General features: G+C 44.7%; 1 protein-coding gene across 4 annotated transcripts in view; it reads right to left on the reverse strand.

Moving 5' to 3' along the window:
* The window catches only part of RPH3A (rabphilin 3A), a 276,562-nt gene that overhangs the window by 125,582 nt on the left and 125,595 nt on the right, over positions 1-25,385 (reverse strand). For all 4 annotated transcript variants that reach the window (XM_060119651.1, XM_060119652.1, XM_060119649.1 and 1 more), the window contains one exon: positions 4,330-4,432. The gene's annotated coding sequence lies outside the window, so the exon portion shown is untranslated. The remainder of the gene's footprint in view (positions 1-4,329; positions 4,433-25,385) is intronic.

Genomic DNA, 25,385 nt, shown 5'->3' on the forward strand with positions numbered 1-25,385 from the left:
GTACACAGCATTCTTCCAACAGACATTTGCTGAGGAACATCTCTGTACTAGGGATGTGACCGGTTCCCCTTAGCTCTTTCTTATTAACCCTGCTCCACCTACAACCTTCCTTCAAATGGGCCATTTAATGTCCTACGCAATCCCCCAGCCACACCTGTTTGAGTAAGGGGTGGTCAACACACTCACACAGTACCAATCAGAATTCTGTTGCTGAGGATTTGAATTGGGCTCTAAAGACTGAGCTATTTTGCTCTGGGGAGGAGTGGCAACCACTGTCAGGGCTCCATCCAGATTGCCTTGGATCCCTTTACCATTTTCATGCATGCTGGCTGCCTCACAGGTGACACAGAGAACCTCAAGAGTCTGGGAATTCCCTTAACTAGTGACTGACAGGTGCAGGGGTGCAAATACTCCAACCCTCTCGCCTCCTTATAGGGACAACTCCAAGGCTTGACTACACTGTCTCCAGAGCTGCCCCTGCAGGATTAAGTGAAGATTACTCCCTTGGAACTATCCTTGGTACCACGTCCCTGCATGGCCTCTTTTCCTTCCCTTGAGATCCCTATTTCCCTCCTTCCCCTCCCAGTTTCCCCTGAGAATGCTTCCTCATAAATCCTTTTCACATGAATCCTCATCTCAGGGTCTGCTTCTGGGAAACAAGCATTGCTTGTCCATTCTCTGTTCTGTGAGGAACATCAGGGACCTGTGGAGTCTTCTCTTAACTGCTTCTACCCTTGCTGTGGGCAGAAATAATCTCACAAGTCACCCCTAACATCTCAGAGTCCAAATTTAGGGAGGCTGGCCTTTCTTCCCAAAAAACTGGAATTTGGGCACAACAGTAATAACACATATTCAGTTGAAACATCACACCTTCCCCTCTACCACTTCCATGACCTTTGGTCCACTCTCAGTCCCTGTGGTTTCCCAAGGGATGAACACATGACCCAAATCTGACCAATCAGTTTATTCCATCTTCCTGGTCATAGTGACTGGATCAAGGATGGGCACATGACAAAGTGGTCCAATGAAAAGCAATTCTAGATTCTCTCAGGACCCAGAAATGGAAAGGATCTCCATTTCTCCTGGTGTTATTACAATGGATAGAGGTATACCTGAATTGCCACTAGCAAGAATGAACATACTGAAGAACGAAGCTAACACAAAGGGAAATAGATCTGAGAGGAAGAGAAAGTCCTGATGGTATTATTTGAGTCCCTAGATCCAGCCATACCTGAGGCCAATAATATTAGATCCTTCAGTTATTTGAACAAAAAGCCTTTTTTTTTTTTTTTTTTGCTTCAACCACTTACAATCCATCAGGGGGAAGACAGGGTAAAAGAGGAAAAATTATAACTTATAATGAAATAATAATATTTAGTGAATATTTATGATAAGCCAGGTACTACACTGTGTTTACCTAGATTTTTTTCATTGAATCTACACACCTCTCTATGAAGTAGGTACTATTATTGTCCAGTATTTTATTGATGAGGAAACTAAGGCTCAGAGAGGTCAAATCACCTGCCTAAGGTCACAGAGTTTGGAAATGGCAGAACTAGATTTTTTTTTTAACATCTTTATTGGAGTATAATTGCTTTTCAATAGTGTGTTAGTTTCTGCTGTATAACAAAGTGAATCAGATATACATAAACATGTATCCCCATATCTCTTCACTCTTGCGTCTCCCTCCCACCCTCCCTGTCCCACCCCTCTAGGTGGTCACAAAGCACCGAGCTGATCCCCCTGTGCTATGTGGCTGCTTCCCACTAGCTATCTATTTTACATTTGGTAGTGTATATATGTCCATACCACTCTCTCACTTTGTCCCAGCTTACCCTTCCCCCTTCCTGTGTCTTCAAGTCCATTCTCTACATCTCTACATCTACACCTGTCCTGCCCCTAGGTTCTTCAGAACCTTTTTTTTTTTTTAGATTCCATATATATGTGTTAGCATATGGTATTTGTTTTTCTCTTTCTGACTTACTTCACTCTGTATGACAGTCTCTAGGTCCATCCACCTCACTACAAATAACTCAATTTCATTTCTTTTTATGGCTGAGTAATAGTCCATTGTATATATGTGCCACATCTTCTTTATCCATTCATCTGTCGATGGACATTTAGGTTGCTTCCATGTCCTGGCTATTGTAAATAGAGCTGCAATGAACATTCTGGTACATGACTCTTTTTGAATTATGGTTTTCTCAGGGTATATGCCCAGTAGTGGGATTGCTGGGTCATATGGTAGTTCTATTTTTAGTTTTTTAAGGAACCTCCGTACTGTCCTCCATAGTGGCTTATCCATTTACATTCCCACCAACAGTGCAAGAGGGTGCAGAGCCAGAATGTGAACCCAAGCAGTGTGACTGCGGATTCTACGTACTGGAACCATTCTGCTGAGTGGTCAACTGAGCTACAGGTGGAATGAGAAAAGTAGATAGGAAAGGCTTGAACCAAGTTATACATGGCTCTGCCCCGGTTTCATTTTGGAGGACAGCCCCTCCAAGGGCACAGCTGTGGGTCACAGGTCTGCATGGCAAACACCTTTTCCACCCATCAGCGGGTGTCCTCATGGGCTCAGGTCACCTGGCCCTGCTGAGAAGATAAATGGAACCCTTGTTGAGGGACACAGAATTTGAAATGCAAAAGGTAGGAGCAGCAGGTTGCTGCCACCCACTGGCCCCCACCTCTCACAGAGCCCCTCCCCACACGCAGACTTCCCTGGAAGGACCCACTTTTTCCATGATTGTGACTGTCTCCTGGCAGGTATTGCAATTGGACCCCCACTATAGTTTCCCCACTCCACAGAGTAGACTACAGGGGGTGTATTTGCTTTTTATTTTGGAGAAGGTAGATGGGAGTAGATTCTGAAATCCGCCCATTGCCTACTTACCAGTTCCCTCATACTCTTAGAATGTGCATGCATGGGTGCACACACACACACATACATGCGCACACAGCTCTCTGTTGATGCAAATTATGCCCTTCCTTCAAAGCCCCCTGAAATGTCACCACTTGTGGTAAGCCTTCCTTGAACACCCAAACTGGATCCACCTCTCTTGTCTCAGAACACCAAGAATCAGAGTCACTTAGAGGAAACCAAGTTCAAGGAGATTAAATGACCCAAGTCTACATGGTATACATGTCAAAACCACAACTGGATTTCAAGTTTCCTCATGCCTCTCTCCAGACCAGTTCTCTTCCATGAGATCAAGAGTTCTAATTATCTGTATCCCATTGCTGAACACTTTTTTAACTGGCAGATAGCATTCATCATATCAGTGTTGACTGACTGGTTATAGCTGTCTGGAACATTGTGTTGAGAAGGATGCAGAAGGTCACTGTGTTGTGCTCAGTGCCAAGATGGATGACCAATGTCTGCCACAGACGTAGACTGGAGAGTGATGTCACATATGCCATGTATCTGCCACGGTGTTTTACCTTTCAGAATGTCCCAGGCAGAATTAGCTGCTCCTTGACCTGGATTCCCATACCAATTTAAACGTATTTGAGAACGTTTCACATTGTGCTGTAACCATATGTTTGCGTGTCTCTCCCATTAGATAGTGAGTGGCTTGAGGACACAAACTACTTGTGCATCCCTTCAGTCAGTGCCTTGAGTGAACCAAAGCAGATTCTCAGTAACTGTCTGAATGTTACATCATTCAGATTTGTGAATTATAATTTCACAAGTTTATGTCTTCTTTAAACAACTTTCATGAGAGCCGGCATCATATCACATTGTGCCTAGCATAATGCTGAATGTGTATTTAACTTAATTTATTTGCTGTTGGTTGTAGGGTGCTTACTATATGCCAGGTGCATGATATGGGCTTACCATATATTGCTGCATTTATCTCTCTTCTACACTCTAGGAGTTAGCTATTAACCCTACTTTACGAATGAGGGCACTGAGATTCAGAGAGTCTATTCAACTTGCCCAGGGTCACACAGCTAGTAAGCAGCAGAGCTGGGATTTAAATCTGGGTCTCTGTGACAGCAATTTTGGCTGATTGATCACCATTATAATAAAGAGTAGTGGTCAATGAAGAGGAAATGAAAATACCTACTACATTTAAAATCTAGAAACTGATGTGGGGCTTGAGGTGCCATGTTTCATCTTATTAAATGTGGCGTTTCAGCTCAGAGCCTCTTTGGGGTGGTTGCCAGAGTCTGAGCCAGGCTGAAGTGGCCACTGTGCAGTGAACATCCACGCTGCCTGGACTCAGACTGCCTGGTCCAGCCCAGTGTGACTCAGCACCTGGAAACTTGTGCTTCTTTAAATAGATCCTGCTCTCAGCTGGGTCTCAGCGGTGATCAGTGACTTACCCGTCATCAGAGGGAGGTATCCTGGGGCTTGCTGAGCTGCTGTGCCAGAGTGGAGCCGAGGGACATACGGGGCACAGGAAGAAGGCTGTTGGTGGCTGTAACCCTGTTAAGAGAATTAAGAGAATGGCTGAGTGAGACACTACTCAGAAGCAGGGGGTTTGTCTACACCCATCACCCAAAGTGGCCTTTTGGGGTTTAGTGCCATGCTCCTCCTTTCCCCCAAAGCCCCTGCAGCTTTGTGGAGGAACCACAAACAAGGTGGGCCAGGGTCAGGAGACCTATGTTCCAATCCCAGCTTTGCCACCAAAGAGCTACATGACCTTGGGCAAGTCCTTCACTTTCCTATCCTCTCATCCATCAAGTGACACTCTAATTACAAGTGCACAACAGGAGGCAGATGACAGCCTGATTGTTCTCAATGGAGGATCAGCCGAATGACTTACGGTCCATCTACACCCTGCAACAAATGCTACTCAGATGGGAGAGGCAATTGACATGTGCTGAAATGAAACCACCTCCGAGTAGGTGTGGGACAATGAGCTGCCACCTGAGTGTTTTAAGTGATGTCCTATATAGTCACATACAGCAGAGTATTTGTAGAACATCTCTGAAAGGATACATGCACACACATTCTGGTGGGTCACATGAGTACTAGTTTGGAGGTGAGCAGAACTGGGTTGAAAGCCCAACTTGATCATGTAGCTGGGTAGTCAACTGAACTTCCCAATGCCTCATGCCTTAGCAGATATAAGGGATATTAAGGGACCAGAGCAGCTGCCACAGGAGGAATGACAATAGCAAGGATGGTGGCAATAACCACTGTCTGTAACCCCATGAGAACAGCACGAGCTGTTGCTAAGCTCACTCTGGCCAGAAAGCATGACAGGTGCATGGTTCATGGAAGTCGTCACATAAGCTGGATTTAATACATCTTGCATCCCGGTGAGAGCCCAGATTCACAACCTTAATATTCACACTATGATGTCAACCTGCCACCTGTTCATCTAGTGTATAAAGCACATAGATCCACTCCCGACCACCCATCTCGGAGAATGAATTAGGTCTTCTGGGCTTCGGAAGCATATGATCCCAGTCTACTCCACTCCCACTCAATGTCCTGCTAAGGACCAAGACAGCTCTCTGGATATTCTCAGCCCTTTTCTCCAGAAGGCTGCTTACTTGGATCTTGTTACTTCAGCCTCTGGCAGAACTGTCCATCAGGAGTGGCACTTAAATGGGAGATTCTGGGCTTTTTATCAAAGAACACGATAAATAACCATAACCATGCCAAATCCTGCCGGGTTTTATTTGGGACATTGAACCATGGTATTCCGTGCCCCCTATTTAAATTCATCTTATTCCATTCATTTGTTTATTCAGCAAATACGTAGTGAGGGAATCAATAAGAAAAAGACAATCTAATAGAAAAATGGTTAAAAGGTAATGAATAGGCAGTTCATAGAAAAGAAAACACAACTGACTCTAAAGCATTTGAAGAGATCAATTGTACTCAAAAAAAGAGAGAAATGCAAATTAAAGCTACACTGAGATACCACTTTCCCCATCAGATTGGCAAAAATTCAAAAGGTTAATAACACACTTTGCTGGTGAGGCTGGGAGGAAATAGGTATTCTCAAGCACTGCTAGTAGGAGTGTTGCCATGGTGTGCTATAATTTGATAATATCTATCAAAATTATGAATGCAGATATTCTTTGACACAGCAACTTCCCTTCTGGGAATTTATCCTGCAGCGATATTTGGACTTGTACGAAATAATGTATGTACAAGGTTATTCACTGCAGAATTGTAAAGGCAAAATACTGGGAAAAATCTAGATGCTTTTAAGCAGACTAGTTGAATAAATAAGAATATATCCAAACAATGACATTCTATATAATTTTTTCAAAGAATGAGCTATCTCTCTATTCACTGAATACAGAAAGATTTCCATGATATACTGGCAAATAATAAGACACAGAGGAATATGGATATGGCTTTCCCACAGTAACACTGCCTAACAAACCGCCCCAAAACTTAAAAGAGTAATCATTCATTCTCATGCTCATGGATCCAAGAGTTGGTTGGGGTTCTGCCAATCTTGGCTGGGCTCAGCAGGGTGGCTCTACTTAGAGCTGCCCTCCATGTTCTGTTTGAATCTGTTCCACATTCCTCATTCAAGGGCGGGGTGAAGGGGCAATAGTTAACCATGGCATGCTCCTCTCTTGGCGGATCATGGAACACAAGAGAGCAAGACCAGCTGCATAAAAGCATTTCAGGACTCTCACCTCTTGTCGGCTCACATCCCATTGGCCAAAACAAGTCACATGGCCAAGTCCAAAGTCAAGAGGTGAAGGAAACCCACCATGAGACCACAGCAAGGATGTGGATGTACGATACCACTAGAGGGGAGTGAAGAATGGGATCAGTAACTGAACCTAACACACATTCAACACTCATTCAACTTTACTTATCTTTGCAAAAGATGTCTGACCTTCCTGCCTCCCTTGTATAAGGACCCTTGTAATTACATTGCTCCCCCTAATCCCAGAAAATCCAGGATAATCTTCCCACCTCAAAATCCTTAATTTAATTGCATCTGCTAATTCCCTTTTGCCATGTAAGGTAATATATTTACAGGTTCTGGGAATTAGGACATGGACATCTTAAGACGGCCATTATTCAGCCAACCATAGCTGAGATTCAAACCCAAGCTTCTCTAACCCTTAATCATGTGCTCTTTTCACTGTTCTTTGCTGCTTCCACAAAATCTGTGAAATCATTAATCCTAGGGTTTCCATGGGTCTACGAAGAGAGCGAAGCATATTTCTCTGCAGATTGGACAAGTCACAGAAATACTACATGCTCTACCAAAGAGAAATGTCCCCCATTTCCAATTGGAGCTGGCAGGGCTATTCATAAGGTAGGGCACCAAAGGGTGTTCCCCACCACCCCTGCTGTTAGCCAGGTGAGGCTTCAAGAAGTGGCCAATGTGGCTTTTCAGCATTATTCATTTGTTTCCTTGTTTGTTATCTCTTCCACTAGAATGTCAGCCCCAGGAGAGTGGGGACATATCCATCACCCTCACCATAGTGTTCCCAGAGCCCAAAAGAGCCCAGCACAGAGCTGGCATTCCATTGATAAATACAAACCCCAAAGTTGCCCTGATCCAATGGATAGGATTTCACTTGGGTATAAAATTTAAAGATGGGGAAGGGAATCCAGTATTCCCAGAATCGTGCCCAGAATCCCTTACCTTTGGGAGGTGTTGATGTGAAAGCTGAGGTCCCTGGTCAGGACTATAATGAGGGGGAAACATGAGCAAGATTTGCCTAGCTGTGCCCTTCTGAGAACAGAGGTTACATCTCTTGAACATTCTACGTGAAGCATTCTGAATCGATCATGCTTAGGCATCAGTAACAATCCACCTATGAAAAATTCTCCCACAAGGGCACAAAGATAGATGTACAAGGATATTCACTGTACTGTTTGTAACAGCAAAAAACTGGACACAGCCCAATGTCCATCAATAAGGGTCTGGGGAAATAAATGATCATACAGTCACAATGATGGAATGCCATGCAGCTATTAAAAGAATGGGATAGAAGGGGAAAGATGTCCAAGATATATTGCTAAGTAAAAACAGTAAGTTGCAGGAAATACAAAGCACAGTCCTATATTAAAAAAATAATATATATCAAAACTCATCATTCTTGATGTTAAAAAAAAACTCATCAAACTGTATACTTCACTGTGCATTTTACTGTATGTAAATTATAACTCAATAAAAGAAAAACAATGTATGTATGCCTTCTAGTTCTTTGATTTTAAGAAGCAATTTTTCACATTGTTTTTGAAATTAAGACTTGCCTTTTCATGTAATGCAGAATTTTATGTTTTGTTGAAAGGCTGATAAGTCAAAAGAGTAGCTTACCAATGATGGTGATTTAGAATAGAAGAAATACAAAGGAAATACATTAGCATATACATAGAAAGTAAACAAGATAAGCATATGCGTAGAAAAGCTAAAAACATAGACATTTTGAATTTAGGAGTGAAATAATGGAGAGCAGAAGGTGTAGGAACTAAGTAATATATTTCTATAATCGAATTTTTTACTAGGGAGACACATTAGTAATGAGAAACAAATAAAGGGTAAGGAAAAACTCTTTCTGTGACCTATACCTTTTGTGGGGAAGAGTGGAAACTCACTTTGTATTCAGGAAAATCAGGGGCGTCAAAGGGCATTTTGACAATTTAACAGGCCAAGAGAATTGAACCTCATTTGTGTTTTTAAAATAGAAAGAACTTTGTTGTTGTTTTCTGATTACAAAAGTAATATTTGGGACTGCCCTGGCGACGCAGTGATTAATAATCGCTTGCCAATGCAGGGGACATGGGTTCGAACCCTGGTTCGGGAAGATCCCACATGCCGCGGAGCAACTAAGCCCATGTGCCACAACTACTGAGCCTGAGCTCTAGAGCCCGCGAGCCACAAGTGCTGAAGCCCGAACGACCTACAGCCCATGCTCCGCAACAAGAGAAGCCACCGCAATGAGAAGCCGGCGCACTGCAATGAAGAGTAGCCCCCGCTCGCCACAACTAGAAAAAACCTGCACACAGCAATGAAGACCCAACACAGCCAAAAAAAAAAAAATTAATATGTGTTCATTGTATAATTAAACACCCAAACAACACAGAAAGCTGGCATTGAAAATTACCCACAATCCCACACTCTACCCCCCAAAAGAGCAAATCTCAAAATTGGGGTGCATACCCTCACTTACAAAAGCAGCTCCAATCTTTATGTACTATTTTAAAACCCAATTTTGTCCCTCTTAATATGTAAACAATATCTTTGCATGTCATAGTACAATATACATCATTTTAATGACCACCCAATATATTACATCACATTTTTTACACTGTAATTGGTATAAGAGAGGCCCTATTGTTGCACATTTACATAGTTTCCAATTTTTTGCCAATGTAAATAATGGTGCAAAGAAAATTCTCATACATATATTTTTAGGCATTTATCTGATTATTTACTGAGGGTAAATTCCTAGAAGTTTAATTTGCTGAGTGAAGAAGCTTACACATTCTGAAGGCTTCTGATCCTTGTGACCACATTTTCTCTCTATAACAGGAGTCATCATTAGCATTATCAGTTATTGAGCACGGACTTCATGCCAAGTCTTTCACTCCTTCTGAACAATCCTATGAGGCTGGTGTTTTTATTACCTCTCATTCTACAGATGGGGAAACTGAGGCTTGAGAGGTATATAACCTCTCAACATCACACAACTAAAAACTGGCAGAGCCAAAAATAAAACCCAGATCTGTCTGTCTCCAAAGGTCAAGCTCACAGTCACAGCACTTTGCTGCCTGCTATTAATATGGTTTCTAGAATAGTCCTATCATTTCATCATCCACCCAACAGTGCATGAGAAAGCCCACGTCCTCACTTATTTCCCCCTTCGCCCAAACTGAGTATTCTCATTTGAATCATGTAGGGAGTATGCAGTTGCAAGCAACAGAAAATGCAACTCAAACTGGCTTAAATAATAAAGTGATTCATTGGCTCAAATAACCAAAGTCCTACCGAAGGCTAAGTGTCAAGGACAGCTTCATTCGGCAGCACGATGGTGAGACCAAGGTTCAGGTTTTGTTCCTTCTCCCTGTCTCCTAGGGTGCTGGCTTCACCCTCCACTGACTCTCCTTCATGGTCTCAAGATAGCCCCGACAACTCCCAAGGCTGTGTACTTTATTCCCCAAGTCTGGACAGGAAAGAGAAGGTTAACTTTGGAAGTCCTCTCAGAAGAGTGGGAAAGATTTCCCAGATCCTTTAGCTTCTCAGTGGCCTGAATTGCCCCAGATCCTCATCTTGAACCAGTAACTGTGGCCAGGGGGTAGGATTATGATGATGAGTTTAGGCCTGAGCTACATATTTCCATTCCTAGATCCCAGAGTGGGAGTTGATTTAGCTTCCTCTAAGGGCTAAAGAGAAAAGGTGTGGAATGAAAGTCAGGACACATGTCAAGAGAAGGAAGGTTGGATTTGGGGGATGGTAGCATACACTCTTGTGCCCCACCCATCTCCTCTTGCGCCTTACCACTGTCAGGCACCCTACATGCCACTCTATCCTTGCTCGTGGCAGGGAGGAGTTTCAGGGAATTAACATCCCCAGGGAGCAGCCTGCAACCAATAATGATAGAGAAGGTGTATAAATACCCCAGCTCCCTCACCCCTTAGGTGGGTCATCATGCTCTACAGTAGTTCCCAGAGTTCTTCAATGGGATTAAGCTCCAGTTGCCCACAGTAATAACTGACTGGTGACTCAGTCTTTTTCTCATATCCCCACTGACCTCCCAATGTTTCCTGGGACCGCCTCTCAAATAAACCACTTACGCCTGACTCCCTCACTTGGGGTCTGTGTCTGGGGAACCCAAACTAAGACAGTTAATGCAACTGCAAAGTCCACTACATTAATGTTTTTGATGTTTTTGGTCTTTCTCTAATTTAAGCACATTCTACATAGATAAAAGTGCAGTGTTACTATGGAAGATAGATGTTCATGTGGCAGCTCTCCACGCTGATGAAAGAACAATATCTACCCCTAAGCTACCTCCTTCACCTTCAGTGTGAAGGAGAAAGGAGGCCCCGTTCCTTCAGAAACCACTTTGCATGCACAACTACCTCAACAGTGACCAGACAAGAATGCATTATTAAGCACCCCATCGCGAGGCTGTCACGCAGATATAGACATCTGGACTCCTTGGTGAGATTCCTTTAGGAAAAAGAGAGAGAATTCTAAAAACTGACTCAGCCCATGGTAGATTGGGGTTTTTAATATATCTCTTTCTGGGAGTGTTTGCTATAAACAAACTGTAAGTCTGGTGGAGAGATAAAAAGGAAGCCCTTCCTCAAAAGATGCCACACATTAATTTTTAAGTTCACTCCCAAAAGATGTCCCCTTTTGCACCTGTTAATGTGATTTGTATGACAATCACTTATTTATAATTAATTGCCATGTAGCTTTGCATGGCTGGATGCAGCCTTGGCAAGTGGCTGATTTCTACCTGAAAAAGATGTGTGAGCAGCTTTCTTTCAGGGATGAGCCATAAACTAAGCAGATTTCTAGCTCAGCAATGGTCCTTTTTGAAGAGAAAAACCTCTAGACTCTTTAAAATGGCGCCCGATTCTCTGAGTCTGAGAGTAGGAAAGGAAGTAAAAGATGATTGAATTCAACTGCCTCCTTTTACAGATGAGAGAACTGAAGGCCAGGAAAGAGAAATCTCTACGTTTACTAAGTGAGGTAGTACAGAACCAAAGCGTCCTAACTCCCAGCTCAGTGTCTGTCCCACTAAACCCTATGCCCACACCCAGAGCACTGAGGAAACAGACAAAACATATTTCTGTTCCCAGTAGGCAGGGCTGCAGGCTGTTCGACCAAATGGATTGAAGGCAGAGGCAGGAATAATGCCTGGCCTAGAATGACCTTGAAAACACATCATTCTCTCTCTCTCTCTCTCTCTGTCTCTCTCTCGCTCGCTCGCTCAGAGGAGACTAATTCTGGGATGAACTGGAATTCTTGAGGTAACACACGGAAGGTTACTTAGACCAAGAGGAGCAAATGTAAATGCCTTTAAGCTCCACACAGGCAATGGGCGAAGGAGGTGGGAGGTGAACCGCAGGGAGCAGAGGGCCCTGGCAAACATGCGAGCCCTTGCCCGTCTCAACCATCCCAGCATGGACAGACCGCCTAAAATTTTTAAGAGAGACCACAAGTCCAAAGTGTGATAGGAAAAAGTGTTACATAATATCTTCCAGCTTTTAAATCTTGGTAACTGACATAATTTTTTAAATAAAAGATTTAAGCTCCATACCAGCCAAACAAAACACATCATCTCCCAAAATATCAGTTTGTAATTACTGGCACAGGGTAATACCACCTGGTGGCAGATCTGGTCATTTCTTCATTCAAACATGCATTCGTACATTCGGGTTCAACAGCAGTGATTCTTAAATCTTCCTACACTTCAGAATCACCTCGGAAGCTTAAAAATCCCAGGTCTTACATTATGCCAATCACACCAGAATGTTCAGGAGTGAGAGCCAGGCATCAGGAAGTTTTAAATACACCTGGATGATTCCAGTCTGCAGGCAAGTTTGGGAATAGCTGCTCTACAATGAGCCAGGCTGTGGGTTAGCTACTAGGGACACAAGGATGACCAGGACAGACATATTCCCTGTCCTCACAGGGCTTACAGCTCAGTGAGGGATTCAAACAGATACCCAGATGTGGCCACAGCTGTCAGCTATCCACCAAACCTGTTCCCCTCCCCACCATCTTCCAGGGCGCATGCTGGACTAAATTTCCCAGCATCCTTCACAGGTAGATGGAGCCACGAGTCTGAACTCTGGCCAGTAGAATGTGAGCAGAAGCCAACCTGTGTCACTTCCAGGGGTGACCCATGAAACACGCCAGATCTGCGCTTCTATGTTCCTTGATCCCTGTTGCCACGCGTTGAGGATGGCAGAGCCACTGTCAGCCCAGGTGAATGGGTCTGTGACTAACTGTGAGGACCACTTACTGACCTAGACCAGTCACCTCTGAACTACTGTTAAGATCTTGTTACAACAGCCCAACAAATACAGCAAGCAATTATAATACAGACTATGACAGCAATACATCAGATGCTGTGGGAGGACAGATCCAGATAGGGGGGGGAGATCAGGGAGGGCCTCCTGTTTATTCACACACTCATTCATTCAACAAATATTTCCTGAGCACTTACCTTGCACCAGGCACTGTTCTAGATGCAAGTAATGAAATCAGTAAAGAAGTTATCATCATACAAATCCCTTTTAAAAGTTGCAAGGGGGACTTCCCTGGTGGCGCTGTGGTTAAGAATCCGCCTGCCAGTGCAAGGGACACGGTTTCGATCCCTGGTCCAGAAAGATCCCACATGCTGCGGAACTAAGCCCGTGCACCACAACTACTGAAGCCCATGTGCCTAGAGCCCATGCTCTGCAAGAAGAGAAGCCACTGCAATGAGAAGCCCATGCACCACAATGAAGAGTAGCCCCACTCACTGCAACTAGAGAAACTCGCGCGCAGCGATGAAGACCCAACACAGCCAAACATAAATATATAAGAATTTAAAAGTTGCGAGGGATACAGCAGTGAAGCAAAGACTCAAAAATCCCTGTCCTCATGGAGTTTAGGCTCTTCAAAGTATAAGGTGTCATTTAAATTCAGACCTAAGGATGAATAAGGCAGGCAGAGATTTGGGGAGGGGGCACAGATATTGGTGCTCCTGGAAAGGGGAAAAACGTGTCACGCAACAGCCATGAGGGTGGGAGAAGGCGGCACTTTGGGGGAGTTTCCAGTAAATTGCAGGTGGCTGAGCACAGAGCGGGAGGCTGGGGGTGATGAGTGGTAAGACAGAGACAGAGGGAGACTGAGACCAAGAGAAATCCAGAGAGACAGAAAAAGAAACTGGCAGAAACAGAGAGATGGAGACAGAACAAGGCAGAGAAACTCTGAGACAGAAACAGACAAAGACAGAGCCAGAGAAACAGCAGACCAGAAAGATCTGACAGGGACAATGTGACAGCATTGCAGGGCCACCTCCTCCTGATCACACACCCTCGCAGGCCTTGTTTGTACATGGGAGACAGATGTCCAATTTACTTAAGCCTGCCTTGCTTTGTTGAGAAGGTAAATATTTGATCTCCGACAACTCCCAGAGATTTCTCCTCTATGAAAAGAGCACCTTTAATTAGCCTGAGAGCAAGCCCCTGCTTGGCTGGGGCAGAGCCAGCAGGGAGGTTTGTAATTCACAGCCTGGGGCTTGGGTTGAGGGATAGAGGGCAGGAGTGGGCGTCAGGAGACTTGAGTTCTAGACCCTCTCTGACTCTGGGCAGCTGTGGGGTCTGCGCCTCAGTTTCTTCATTTGGAAAATGAGTGAGTACTTTCCTACTCTGACACTTTGTGGCAGCACTTACTGAGGTTTGTGATCCTATATTTAACTGTGAGATCATTTAATGGATGTTTTTCACAGGAGAGCTTGAGAGCGGTCTTATTCACAGATGAACACGTAGTAGGTGTTCAAGAGCACTGACTTGCTAAAGGAAGAAAGGAGGAGGGGGGAAGAGGGATAGAAGGAAGGAACGAAGAATGTAGGGAGAGAGGGAGGGAGGAAAGAAGGGAGGGAGGGAAGAAGGGAGGAGGAAGGCAGGCAGGAAGAAAGGAAAAGATGTTAAAGACATAACGAGTACTATGGCAAGGAAGCAAGGAAGAACAGGATACAAGGGGATTGAACCTCACCTGGATTAAATCTTTAGGAAGAGAAAGCCAGCAGGATGGGTCTAAAATAGCCTTGCTGCATTCCCCAGGGAAGCTCATAAATTTTGTGCCCCTTGTAGAGGCACCCACAGTTCCACAACCACAAACAGAGGAAGGAGAGACTGGCATGTAGAGGTGGCCACCCCCCGGGAAACCACCGAGTTTGGTGGCCACCCCCCAACCCCCAACCCCTGCCCCACAGTGCAGGCTAAGTGACAGTGATGTGCTGGAGGAGAACGGTGTGAGGAGCCCGGCTCCTAGACATTCTGGAACCAGCCCAAGCTTCCCCAGGGCTTGATGATGGTTCCAAAAAATCCCCAGACGTTCGCTCCTCTCCCTCCTCCTTCTTAGGGCGGAAGTCTGGGAATTTGCTCCTTTCTAGCTAAAACCGAATACTTCTGGACAGTGGGAGGACTTTGGATTTTCAAAGGATAAAAGAGGAGGTGAATTGGTAATGGGAACAAATGAGGAAGTGACAGCACATCTGGGAAAACCACCAGTTGGGAGATCAAATTCATAAAGACTGGGATGGCTCCGTGAGCCCATTTCAATAAGGGAAATGTGAATAAATGAATAAACGGGGAGAAAAGAAGCTCCTCCTTATAGGAGAATGCAACAATGAAATGTAAAAGGAATGATGGAGTTAGAAAACCTTCAGTGGATGCTAAAACTAAGAGGTAAACACTGATGAATAGCAAGAGATTTACATAGCCTCAAAGTATCTCCCCACAATTGACTTATTGATTACAAAGGGGAAAATAGTAACCTTACAGTGGAGAAACCTGTTGACCATGTTAACCAAATGATCAAGGTGACCCTCACCAGGAGCAGGACAAGCCGACAGCACGCACCTCCTGATACGATGCACTGAGAATTCAGCACCACATCTGCATTATTCCTGCTGAAAGTACACAGCCTGACACTTGACAACAGTGAAGCATCAGGGAAGCCCAGATTGAGGGACAGTCTACAAAATAACAGGCTTGATTGCTCCGAAGGTGTCAAGGTCAAGAAACAGAGGAGGGCTGAGGAGTTACTCCAGAATAGGGAAGGCTGAAAAGACATGAAAACTCAATGTAATGCAGAATCCTAGATTGGATTCTGGACAGAGAATGAAAAGATATTACTGAGACAGTTGACAAAATTTGAAAATGGATTGTGGATTAGATAATAATGTTATAGAGATGTTAAATTTCCTGCTTTTGAAAATTGAATTGTGGTTATGTAAGAGAACACCCTTTTTCCTGGGATACACACTGAGGTATTTAGTGGTTTAAAAAAAAACTAGAAGAATCTGAACATTGAAGCAGAGGGTAAGGGCTGGTTTTAGGGGTCAGGGGGGAACTTCGAATCCCAGCTCTATTGTACCCTGGCTATGTGAGCTTGGGCAAGCCACCTGGCTCTCTGAGCCTCGGTTTCCTCATTTCTAAAAGGAGACCACCGATGGTGCCTGGCTTCATGGGATTTTTGTGCAAATTTGATGAGGTAACCCACAGCAAGGCCTGAGCACAGTCTCTGGTGCATAAGGGTATTAGAGGCAGCTCTAAAGCTAAACGTCTCAGAGTTGGATGAGATCCTCAGTGTTTCAGTCTAACTTCCAAATGTGGGTCTCACTGGGAAATGCCCTCCAAGCAAGAAGCACGATTCTAAATATGACTGAGAAAGACAGAGATGTTAGTGCCCTAGTGTAATCCTTTTGTTTTACAAATGAGGAAACTGAAGACTAGAACTGTCAAGATCAAGTGGCTTTGCCAAATTCAGTCTGAGTCACTAAAAATTTAATTAACACATACTATGTGCAAGGCCAGTGCAAGCCACTGTGGGAGTTTCAAAGATAATCAGGCTCAAAGACTGAGTGTGAAAGCTTGTATGTGCCATTATTAGAAAGTGCTGACGAAGGCAAACCAGAAGGAAATCTCACCCACATCTCCCCATGAAATCTCACCAGTCCCCAGACCTGCATCTTTATCCTGGATTGTCGGGGTGAGCCCTGAATGTAATCGCAAGTGGGAGGCAGAGGGAGATCTGACTCCAAAAGAGGAAGTAGGAGAGGAAATGACATAAGCAAGAGGTTGCAAAGATACGACTGCTGACTGTGGGCTCAGAATATGGGTAGAAGCTGGAAAAGACAGGAAATGTATTCTCCCCTAGAGGTTCCTGCCAACACCTTGATTTTAGCCCCATGAGACCCATTTTGGACTTCTGGCCTGCATGACTCTAAGATAATAATCCTGCATTGTTTCAAGCCGCTAAATTTGTGATAATTTGTTACAGCAGCCATAAGAAGCTAATACGCATGCATCGTGCCACCCCACAGCTCCCTTGTTCCTCGCAGCACTGTGAGGTCAGGAGCGGTATTTACCCAAAAAAGAACCCAACTTCCTCCTTCAGACCTGGAGGGATAATGACACCCCCCCACACACACACACTGATAATAACCCCCAGGATACAGCACTATTTCCTACTGATTTCTCCAACTCTGCTCACAGTTTTGGAAATAGCCCTAAATTAAAATAGCTCCTTGAGTAACCCAGTCTGAGAATGCCAACTGTTTCTTGCTGGGACCCTGACTGTTACAGACTCTGAAGAAGCCCAAAGGTTCATCCCTAGACTTCTGCACATTCTAGAACATTCTCACCCCTAGATTTCCACACATCCCAGAGGCTAATTTCCTCACAGTCCTCTCAGCATCCTGGTTCCTGGTGCTGTAGATGCTTCCTCGAATACATGAACTTTATAGACTTTTTATATTGGTATCCTTGTCACCTCTTCAAATCCTCAAAAGAATATACCCACAGCAAGAATTTCCTAACAATGTAATCTTTAACTGAATATTCCACAGGGGGCACAAAGAAGAGGTGTACACCACAGCAACATGAACAGTGGTTGGTGGTCACTGTAGACATCACCACTCCCAAAACGTAACAGAGAAGAACAAACCTGACTCCATGTTGCATCTATTCTTTAGCTCTAACTTTTGTGCTCCACTGCCTGTGCTTAATCGTGCTGGCTCTGCACCTTTGTCTCCTCAATCAGTAAAAGAATGTTACCTGTAGCCTGAAATATACATAATAGCCCTTTCTCAAGGCTCTGCCTCCTAGGCTTGACCTTTAAAGGCATAACACCTTCCATTCATATAGAGATAAAAAGTTGTGTAACAGAAAATAACATTTGCCCTATTGAAGGTTTATAGAAACATTGTGACCAAACCTATGTGGAGAGCTACAGGAACAAAGGATTATCACATCCCCTCTGGGGTCTGGCTGGCAGCAAGAAGTCTGCACCAGCCATACCCCCTCCCCTTTTAGTATAAAAGAATCCTAAATTGGGTAAGGTGGTTCTTTGGGACACTAGTCCTCCACCTTCTCGGTCTGCTGGCTTTGCAAATAAAGTCCCTATTCCTTGCCCTAACACCTCGGCTCTCAGTTTATTGGCCTGTCTTGTGGCTAGCAGTATGAGCTTAGATTTGGTAACAAAAAGATTTATTGGGCTCTCACTTGGGTCTTCAAGTGCCCCATGCCTCTGTCCGACTTGCTGAGGCACCTCTTCTCCTCCTCCTGTCTCTTTCCTCCTACATCCTCCTTAAAGCTTTGGAGTAAGTCCTAGGACATGTGGACAGAAAGCTCATCCTCTCCCCCAAACACTCATCCAAACAATTTTTTAAATAAAAACAGCTCCATGCCTATGAGGAATTCCAGTGGGAGGAAAGACGTTTTACACCTTCAGTGCGAAAGAAGCATGAGTTTGGAGGTTGAGAAGCAAAACAAAATGAGAGAAAATGAGAAGAGAGAGATTAAGAAGCAAGGAACTTTAGCAACATGGCAGCAGGTGGGAGCCCAGGAAGACAACTGATGAGAAAGTCCATGTAGTGGGAGAGGCTAAGGAAATGCACAATGTTGAACATTTTATTTCAACCTGTTTTCTATTCTGTCTTGAGCTGTGGTCCAACTCAGCCACCCTCAAAACTTCAGCAAAAAGTCCATTACACACAACTCACCTATTTTGGTCATTCTTTGAGGCACAGAGGAGAGGGAATGTGTTCAAAGCACAGCAAAGAGAAAACAACAGCTTCAGGCAGCAAGACACATGGCACATGAAGCCACTTAGAATTCCAAACAAGAAGTGATCAAGAGTACAAAAGCCCTCTGAGAATTCTCAGATGTACCCAAGAAGGCTTTGGACTTCCCACAGTACATGGGATGGCAGCTTGGACCGTTTTCATTTTGATTTTCAAGGGACAAGTAGCCCCAAAAGTGTGGAGGAACAAGAGACATCCAAATGGTACATGCAGGTGGCACTTTCAGACTTTGAACTTGAGCATTAATGGTCAAGGCCTCACAATCGTAATGCAAAGCAGAGATGTGTCTGAATCTCTGCCAAACTGGGGTGTTAATTACACGTCTGTGAGACAGAGAGTCAGTGAGAAAGCTAAAATTAGCCAACAATCTGATATGTTGACACTTGGCATCAGTAACTGAAGCTTCTATGAAAGACATATTTATGAGATGAGCTTATGTTTCATGATGACATGCAGGCTTTCAGGAGCCCCAAGAAATTCTGAAAGTTCAGCATTTTCTCTGTATCCACCTGTCTATGCATGGTGGTAAGAAAAGCTGCTGGCTTGCCCCCTCCTTGAGGTGGAAGAGGGAAGAAAAAGAGAGGGGCAAAGACATTAGATTAAACCCCAAGTCTTAGTCACTGGAACGTGTTTTTCTGGAGACATTAATATGTATACCCAGAACCAATGCTTTTCAGAAAAGTAAAGCAAAATAAGGCTCTGTGGCTAACTATAGAATTAATTGTGCTTAAACTGCTGAAACTCTTGCCTAGGGTCTCCGAGCTGGGAAAACCATTCTTATTTTATGCCAGAAACTGAACCAAAGGTTTAACTAAAATTATCTCATTTAATCCTCACAAATGCATTACATCGTAGGTAGTATTATTATTACCATTTTACAGATAGGGAAACCAAGGCTCAGAGAAGTGAAGTTACTTAGCTGGTGTCTCAGTCAGGATTTTAAGTATTTACAACAGAGAGAATTTAACGCAGGAAATTGGTTACATTAAGTGAAGAGGGAGCAAGGATAGTGAGGCCGCCCAGATTAGCGACAGCAGAAAGATGCTCTACCCCTAGGCTGGAGGGATGGAGGGATGGAGGGAGGAGGTCGTATTCCCAGGCGCCTGGGAATAGGTTCACCTGGCAGAAGCTGAAATCTTGAAGGAAGCAGAGAAGGAGGGGGAGAAACACCCTGGTTTCTCCCCTTCCTCCCACATTTTAGTGTAATGCCAATGCCTCCCATTGGCCAGACCCAGCAGGAAGCCAGCTAACAAGGAAGTTGGGAAATGTAGCCCATAGGGATGAGCTCCCAGGACCAGGAGCGCTAGTAAGTACCTTAGCCACAATTTGACCCAGGTCTGCACCATCCCAGTAAATCACAGCTCCTTTCATGGAAGAACACAGCAGCCAACTTTAAATTTCTTAAGGGTAGCACCTTAGTCACATATGAAACAGGGGAGGCCCAGATGACCCTCCTAGATTCTGGGCAATGCTCCCTATAGACGCAAGGGAGTCACTCAGAGTCATGCGTTCCAACCCCATCTCAGAGGACAGCTCCTTGTGTGACTTTAAACAAATATTTTCACCTCTCTGAGCCTCAGTTTCCTCCTCTGGAAAATGGGTAATAGAAATACACAACCTCACAAAGTTGATTTCAAATTTACAGAGCACGTGGCTCACAGCAAGTACTCCAAAAACTGGACCTAATTACACCACCGCTACCATCAATAGTATGTAGCCTACTCTCAGGATTATCATTTTATTTACAGGCAGGGGGGCTCTCATGAAGAGAAGACTGGCAGAGAAGAAACATTAATTTCTCAGTCACGTCTACAGAGCTGTCCTGGGTATTCTCTCAGAGACCCCTCTGCTATCAAGCAAACTTATTCAAGCTGACTAACAGTTACAACCAGCTCCCAGGAAAGAATAACTAGGCATGCTGTAAATTCTGTTTATTCTGGCTTCTTCTCCTTAATGAGTGCATTTACCTCACGCTGTGACCCTCCTTTGCTTTCCTTATTCGCTAGGAAGGAAAGAGAAAGCCAAACACCTAAAGCAAAGAAACCCAACTCCCAGAACCTGTAGATCTGTTGCAAGTGTTTATTTTAGAAGGGAAACAGGGAAAAACAAGGCACCATTAAGAAAATGAAATGCATGAGGTGGGGACATTCAGCACGAAGCTGCCTGAACTGCTCTGCTGTGATGGGGTGAGTCACCTGCTCTTTCTGATTGGGCTGGAGGTAGTGTAGCTTCCCAAACGTCACCACCACTCACCTTCCAGGGGAGCCTCTCCTTGCCCCCTCCACACTTATGCAGTTGAGTCAGAAGGGAGGAACCATCTAAAACAGTGCTACTCAAAATATAATCTTGAAAATGTTTACTCTCTGTACCATGGTGAATCGTATCCCCCTCCACCACATGAATGATCACCTGGAGCTTCTGAATGTGATCTTATTTGGAAATAGAGTCTTTGCAGATGTAACTGGTTAACATGATATCATACGGGATTAGAGTGGCCCTAAGTCCAATGACTGGTGTCCTTGTAAGAAGAGAAGACACACAGAGATACTATGATCAACTAGTCATGTCTGCCTGGGATTGAAATGGGGAGTAGTGGTATGTCTATGCTTCCCAAACATTCCCAAAACATTCTAGCTTCTCTTAGGGGAAAATCTACTTGGGAGCCATCATTCAAGAATATATCAAAAAATATAATAATAATGATGACAGTGACAGTTAAGACTTGTAGAGTATTCCTATGTGTCATTTTATATAAGTTCATTCATTTCACCCTCATAGCAACCCTATGAGGTACACACTATTGTTATCCCTATTTTACAGATGAGGAAACTGAGGCTAAGTAAGTAATGGTCTCATATACCAACCCAGTTAGTTTGGCCAAGAGACCTCACCCTTAAACATGATGTCTGCATATCATCTCTTGGCATAATATCTATTTACAACTCACTTTATAAAGAAGTACTTCCTTTTAAGTAGCCTAAATTTACATGTGTCCAGTCTCAAAAGGAATCTCACCACCATTTCCACCTTATCCATGCCATGAGTGACCCTCAAATGACCAGCCTTTCTGAAAGAGCTCTGAAGAGTTAAGAAAAATAACAATAGCCACAATAGCTAACATACATTAAGCACCTACTATATGTCGGGTCTTATCCTGAGAGCTTTAAATTTTTTAAGTCATTCAACTCATACAACTCCATGAGGTGGTTACTATTATCACAGCAAGGGTAATTAATTGCCCTTGGCTTTATGGAAAAACATGTGTATAGACAGCTTCTGTCCCCCAACTCCATGTCACATTTCTTTGTGTGTTCAACAAATATTCATGCAGCACTTACTATGTGCCAGGCCCAGTACAAGGAGCTGAGGCCACCAAAGTGGATGAAACAAAGTCCCCAGCCTGAAGGAGCTTTTAGTCTGGTAAGGGGGTAGACAGATAAGCAAATAATTAGAGCTCAGTGAGATAAGGTCCCTGGACAAGGTGCCATGTAAACATAGAAGCAGCAGCTAACACTGGCTAAGCAATGTTCTCAAACAGGGGTGATTTCGCCCCCCAGGGGACATTGGGCAATGTCTGGAAGCATTTTTAGTTATCACAACTGGTAGAAGTAGATGTATCTAGTGGGTAGAGGCCAGGGATGCTGCTCAGCACCCCCCACAATGCCCAGGATAGCCCCCACAACAAAGAAATGTCCATCCCCAAATGTGCTAAGGTTGGAAAACCCTAGGCTAAAGGAGTCGAAGTCACGGTGAATTTGAGATGGGCTTTGAAGGATGTGTAGGAGTTTATTAGGTAAAGAAGGAGGGAAAAGGGCATTCTAGGCCGAGGGAACAGCCTATCCAAAAGCAAAGAGGCAAGTAAAGGACAAGGCATGTTCAGAGAATGGGAACAACTCAGTATGAGTAATAAAGTAGGGTAGGGCTGGATTCCAATGGGCCCAACTAAGTAGTTTGAATTTCATCCTATAAACAATGGGGAGCCTTTTAAGGTACTTGAACAGGGTAGACAATAGGCAGGTCAGAACTGAATGATAGTATTGTATGAAAAATTAAGGGAGGATGAGCAAAGCCAGGGGTAAGAGGCCATGAAGTCAGGCTGGTTCCCCACACTTTCTCTGCCCCAGCCTGTAGTTAATCCTAATTCTGGGCATCTAATCTCCAGCAGGCCCAACCACAAAGTGCTGTTCTCCGTTCCAGACTCTGCCAGGCACATATTCAAAACGCCATCAGCCTTTGCGGACACGGCAGTGACAATGCTTGCCCCGCCTGGGAAATCCTGACTCTAACAGGAAAGAGCACAGCAGACTTCCAACCCCTGCCCCCATCCCCCACCCCCATCCCCGAGCATTTCCAGACATTTTTATCTGGAAGAGACTTTTTCCTGCTCCCTTAATGAGGGAGGTAAGAAAGTCTAATTTGAGTTCTCCTTAGCGGCTCACACACAGACACAAAGAAGTTTCTAAGGTTCTGTCTGTCCTCAACACTCTCCATGCTTTTTCCCTTCCTTTCTATCAACTGTGTCTGCAAAGTGGTTTTAGGGTCACGGTGGAAGGGGCAAGACTTACAGCCCACAAGGGGGCACGGAGACCCCACAGCCTCCCAGCAAACTGGCTGCTTGCCATTTTTGCCATCAGCCCACATAATCGATGCTGTGCTCTCAGATCTTGCGTTCTCCTTGAGTGATTTTCCCGAGGCCTTTCTCTCTGCTCTGCGGCAGCCAGGGCCACAAACAGTAGAGTTTCCATTTCAGGAGTGTGGTGGATTCATTCACCGTATGACTTGGGCAAGTGACATCTCCTGTGGTCCTCATGTTCCTCGTCTGCAGAAGGGAATAATGAGGTCTCTAATTCAAAGAGCTGTGCAAGGATTCATGGCGACCACGTGTGTAAACTGCTCAGTACAGTGGTTGGCATGTAATAAACACTCAATAGATTCTATAGTGATGACATCCTCGTTACCAAGCCACCTAACGCTGCATGACCTTTCATACTCTCCTATTCCTTGTTGTAAGTTCCATAACCACAAAAGAAAAAGGTGAAAGGGAAGGAAACATTCTCAAGGTCCTTCTATGTGTCTGCCATACCTGCTATGTGCATATATGCCCTCTTCTAATCCTCATGTGGCAGCCGTGGAGATGCGCTGCTCGGATTTTCCTTCAAGAAAGTATTTCCTTCAATTCTGAGAACCTTCAGGATCGACTGCGGCATTCAAGCCAAGGCCACCTTCTTCCCAGGCAGCCCCAGCCAATGACTGAGCACGGCAGGGGTACCAGGGCTTGGCCATTTCTGTCCAACATAGGGTTCCCTCTAATGGGCGATCTTTACTCCAGGGCCCCCCAGTGGACTGGCCAATATTTGAGCAGATCTGCATCACGGCCTGAAGGCTCTCTATGCCCAACCAGCTTTCTCTCCCTTTATCTTTCACTGGTGTTAACCCCCCAATAAACCTCTTGTACCCCAACTCTGTCTCAGTGTCTGCTTCTTGGAGGACTCACTGACACACCTCCTGACAACTCTAGATGCTGTATGTGTGTGTGAGTGTGTGTGTGTGTGTGTGTGCATGTGTTAAAAGTTTGTTTCCTTCCCTGTAGCATGAAATCATCCTGGTCTACCCATCACATGAATTAACCTTGCAGAACATAAGACCTTCATCTCTAATGTGAGATGCACACAAGGAAGTGGAGGTGTCCCAGCGCCCAGCATGGTGGCTTGCACATTGTAGGAGCCGCTCAATACGTATCTGTTACATAAGTGACGACATTGAAGACTGTAATACAGTGTTCAGCTAGGACAGTGCTCCGCATCTTACAGAAGCGAAAACCATTCAGAAGTCGAATTGCTTTTTAGTAACAGACCCAGTAATAACAAGAGCAGCCAGCATCTACTGAGAACTGTGGTGGACATGGGGATGCACCCCCCGATCCCCCTACAAGGAAGGATGTGCCACCCAAGCTGCAGAGCCACCTCGCCCGAGATCACAGGCATCCCAGGGTGGCCCACACCAGTGATTGATGGATGTGCAGGATACAGACCCATTGGCCATTCTAGCTCCCGAGCTCTCTGTGAGCTCAGCTGGAGCAATCATTGGGCCCCTGTTGCAGCTTCAACTTCTCCCTCTGCTCTCTCCTGCTCGCGTCCCCTCCCTTCCACTGGTGTTGATCCCGAGAGGGCTCCTTAATAAACATCCTGCCAGCTCATCTCCATTTAACTGTGCTAAGAGCATGCACCTGCATGAACTCATTGCATTCTCACTGCCACCTTAGGGGTAGGAATTATTCATCCCATGTTGCAGATGAGAAATATGAGGCTCGCAAGGGTCATACCTCCAGCAAAAGTTGAGCTGAGATGCAAGCCCAAGTGTGTGGGACTGCAAAGTCTGAGGTGTTACATCTTCGGAAATGAATGTTGCCATCCTCCACCTCCAAACTGAGTCTCAAAATCAAGCCCCAATCTCACAAATAAGCCAAGGCAAGTGCCACAGCCGTCTGACTCCCCAGACCCAGGGGAGTCCTCCCTAAGGAGCCTCAGTGGGACCTACCTCGAACCAAGAATGCCAATCAGGTAACATGAAAGGTCATTTTGAAAGGAATCACTGCTGAGCTGATAAAGAGTTTAAAAGGATCTTTA

The sequence above is a fragment of the Mesoplodon densirostris genome, chromosome 15, assembly GCF_025265405.1.
Source record: "Mesoplodon densirostris isolate mMesDen1 chromosome 15, mMesDen1 primary haplotype, whole genome shotgun sequence".
NCBI classification, from domain to species: Eukaryota; Metazoa; Chordata; class Mammalia; order Artiodactyla; family Ziphiidae; genus Mesoplodon; species Mesoplodon densirostris.